This window comes from Macadamia integrifolia, chromosome 6 (assembly GCF_013358625.1).
Source record: "Macadamia integrifolia cultivar HAES 741 chromosome 6, SCU_Mint_v3, whole genome shotgun sequence".
NCBI classification, from domain to species: Eukaryota; Viridiplantae; Streptophyta; class Magnoliopsida; order Proteales; family Proteaceae; genus Macadamia; species Macadamia integrifolia.
The window spans coordinates 961,881-966,211 of NC_056562.1; the positions used below are offsets into that span (position 1 = coordinate 961,881).

At 33.8% G+C, this 4,331-nt stretch overlaps 1 non-coding gene across 1 annotated transcript; it reads right to left on the minus strand.

The window, feature by feature from the left end:
- Window positions 1-3,188: 3,188 nt before the first annotated feature.
- TRNAV-UAC lies at window positions 3,189-3,258 on the minus strand. The gene has a single exon. It is a non-coding gene; the product is annotated as a tRNA-Val (tRNA).
- Window positions 3,259-4,331: the final 1,073 nt, after the last annotated feature.

Here is a 4,331-nt window from a genome sequence, read left to right on the forward strand (position 1 = left end):
CCAAAAAGGGGAAAAAAGGCCAAAAATTCTTAGCACCCAAGTTAACTGCGGACCGCTCTACCGCTGAGCTATTGAGAAACAACGGGAGATTAGATCTCATTGAGTTCACTTCCCGTTCTCAACCCATGGTCAATATGAATCTGAAGCTTCCTTCGTAACTCCCAGAACTTCTTTGTAGTCGTTCCGTTCCATGCCTCATTTCATAGGGAACCTCAAAGTGGCTCTATTTCATTATATTCCACCCATATTCCAAAGATGTTAGCTTTAATTGCTTTGGCTTAATACTTTTACATTTTCAAGTTGGGCATTCATGATCTTCATGCTCCAACTTGAGAGGGAGTACTCAGCAACGCATTTTTAATACATATTTTATATAGTTCTTATTTAAAATTTGAAAGCAAAAATATGGATATTATCTGAATTTGCAATAGAAAAATACATCATTCAACAAATGGTAAAATATAATTTGTAGATAAATTTTCATCTCCGTTGTAAAGAAAAAAGTAATTGCTTTAGGTAGTATTATGGAATTAAAATTTCCTAGGGGGAGGGGGAGAGTTTAAGATCAAAACTTACTCCCACCCAAAACAGTTCTTGGTGTGAAACCGATTAGTATAATGATTATGATGAATAGGAAATAATAGAGTACTAAGCCAAAGCAATTGAAGCTAACATCTTGGCCACATTTTGGTGTTAAGAATTTTGTCACCATATTAACAATTAGAACTCCATTAGAGTGCTAATCATCAAGCCCAAGATAAGTATTAGAATTGTCATCAATGAAAGATTTAATATGATTATTTCAGATTTTTTCTCTATGCCCAGGAGACATCAGCATTGTCTCTAATAGTCCAGATGGACTTTGTTTTGAGGTATCTGGAATAAATCCAATCCACTTAAATGCTCTTTTTTCTTTTAAGCAATTTTTCAAAAATTTTAATAATACTAATAATATTGGCATCCTTAACTCTTCGAAGACCAAGACCCCCCCCCCTCCTATCTAACAAGTTTTAAAAATCTTAAAAAAATCCTTAATGCTATATTAGGGATTACTTTCGAAAAACAATAAAATAAAATAAGGAAAAAAGTTTTCATGCTCCATGGTTGAAGGAAAAGTACACCTTTCTAGTGTCACAAATGATCTACTCAATACTCCATGATATCAATACTACCCCCACTCTTCTCTAATACCCTCTACATACCATATGAATCTTTACCATGGGTGAATGAAAACTGTCTCTATAAAGTAAATAGAGCCCACACTAACTTCTAAAAAATTCCTAATGACAATAAATAAATTTAGAAGAGGTTATTGGTGTCGATATATATAAGATTATATTGCAATATAATAGACTCTAAACTTGAAGACTTCTTTGCTTCCCCTATATAGTGACGAAGGGGAAAAAATACTACTTATTCGCATGCCCCCTATATAGTGACGAAAAAGACCACCTACCCAGTAATTGGAAGCCTATGTGCTTCCCCTTATTGATCCCCATATTGGCATAGTGACCACGCGACTAGATAGCGATTCCCAACACTCAAATGAATTAGGGAAAGATCATTTTTAACAACCCTAATTTTCTTTTTTGGATAAGGGCAACTAGTATAGAGAGGTGTCTTTTCACAACCCAAGTTTCTTACATGCAATGGTTCTGTTGGCAATCAAATTTAATAAACAAGTTGTCAACATTTTTTTCCTATTATCAATTTGGGAGTTTTAGACTATTGCCAACCTTGCACATGAAAGAGATGAGTGTTTGATGATTGGTTGAAGTTTGCTTTGAATTCTTGTTCCGTTTTGAAGAATGACCCGGTTTAACATATTTTTTGTGATGACCCGAATGTGATTTTTTTTTTTAGATCTGTGATGGTAGCAAAGGGGTTGGGCCGATAGGAGTGGGGCTATGCCTCTTGGTATGGTACGACCCTACCGACCATGACCTAATGGATCAACTTGCGACTTGGAGGAGAATATAATTTACTTTCGTCTTGCTGAGCAAGTATTGTGATTTGGGGGTTTTTTGAGGTAGAATTTCAAAGCCAGTTTTCTTACCATTGTTTGGGTGTTCTCGAGTGAACTCCACTGTAACCTCTCTTTTACATAGTGAACAAAATCTTCTTTTTCGCCCGAGTATGCAGCACACCATATCAGTGTGAGTCTCGTTAAATCTTTGTGTGTTGTGCGAATCTGTGTTTGTTTATTTTTGTACTTGTTGGTGTTTGCTCTAACAGTTGATTTTTCAAGTTTGGTAATTTTATAGCAACTTCAATTTACCATTACATGTCCTAACATAGTGAGTCATATAATAAGATTAGTACTAAAACTTGATACCTTTCTGATTCAAAATAGCATATGTCCATCCAATGGTTGAATTGATCAAAGGAATCCCCAACATGGCTCAAAAATACCATACCAAGTAACAAGGCTCTCAATGGACGCAAGTAAGAAACATTCACTTACTGAATTATATCCAAGTTATTTTGTTATAATATATCTAACAAATAATAATGGATAAAGTTTTCCATCATTGATGGCTGAACAATGGAACGGTCTAGATGAGATTGCCCCTCTCTCCCCCCTATTGTCTAGGGTCGTGATGCGCCATTGTGGCCTTAGAAAAACTCGATCCACTAATAATTGTTAACTTGTTGTTGACACATTTTTTAATCACATTCTCCCCTATTACTCATTTGAAATCAACTAACCCTTGTGACAACTAAATAAAATTAACTACACAAATCTTGTGAAAACAGTTCAATTCCATTTAAAGTTTATTTTTGTTGTTAGTTCAAAGGCATTCATATCTTTCTTTAGGTATTTTTCTAGTCTACCCGATATTTGGTTACTTTCATAGATTGAAAAAAATGGAAAAAAAAAAAAAGAAAACATTTTCTTCCCTATTCTCTGGTTACACTGGGAAAAAAAAGAGAGAATCACAAATTTACGATAATTATTTATTTTTTTGAAAGGAGGGCGTTTGTAGGCACTAAACCCTCTACAATCATAACTGTGAAACAAATACGAAAAAGAGCTAAAAGAAAAAAAAAAAAATGGAGCTTTTCTGTTAGGGATATAAAAGAGTTTTCAAAAATAACTTAATGATTATACATATGAAATGATAATATTTACCTTCTTTGGATAAAAAAAATACGAAAGAAATCAACAAAAATAAAAACCAATTTGTTGTTGCTACCCAGGATCGAACTAGAGACCTTCAGTGTGTAAAACTGACGTGATAACCACTACACCACAGCGTCAAATAATTTTAATTTATTATTATCTATAACATTATTCTGCAACTTACATTACCTCTCACCATTCCATCAATTAAGTTCACTTGAGATTGACACCAATCTATTCCATCGACTCTGACTTTAAAGACCCTTGTTAAGTGGGCAGATTTGCTTATCAAGCGATTATTTTGTCAAAAAAAAAAAAAAGCTGGGTCAACGATTGCTGCTTTGGCATTGTTTGGATGATAGCTGACTCAGTTGCTTTAAGTTTGAACCTTGAATTATTAAGTTGAACTCAGAAGTTAGAACACTAAAGGTAAAGAGACATCCATATAATCAGTAATTCCTAGCCTACCAAGGAACAATGGATTTAATTGTGAAGATCCAATGAATTTAAAGACAAAGATCTAATCAATTGACTTATATTTTATCTAAAAGAGTGACCAATTGACCTACTTCAACAAGAATTATCCAGAGTGCTTGAGAGGAAAACATATACTGTTTTCTTTTTTGAACTATCCTATTTTGTTTTGTGCTGGTGCTACCAAACTAATTATAAAAAAATTCAAGATGCGGTTGGCATTCTTCTTCATATTAGGGTTGCTTTCAAGTTATAAAATCTGATTTTGCATCAACAAGAAAGAAAAAGAGGAGGCCAAAGCAATAGGAATTTTGGAAGGATTAAAGCACACAACTACCATGGATATGGAATAAGTTTGGTTTTCTTCTTAAAACTTACTTCAGCTTATTCCACAACCAACGACGGAAGCTTGGCCTTGCCATAATACTTTCTCCACTTTTTAGGGAATTTCTCTTATATTCATAAGCAAAGTAGTGATAACCTAGTCTTGCATCTTTTGTTGAATATAGCTAGAAATTTATCAGATGTCTATTCTTGCATTTTTTGTTGAATATACCTAGAAATTTATCTGATGTCATTATTCCTGATAGTACCCCCTCTAATGATGTAAGGACTCTTGTTTATCCAATAAAATTTTCCTCTTTGATCATAAGAAAAAAAGAAGGTTTGGAACCAAGCTAAACCCAAATCAAACAATAACTGTTCCACTCTAATCTTGTTGAACACTAACCCG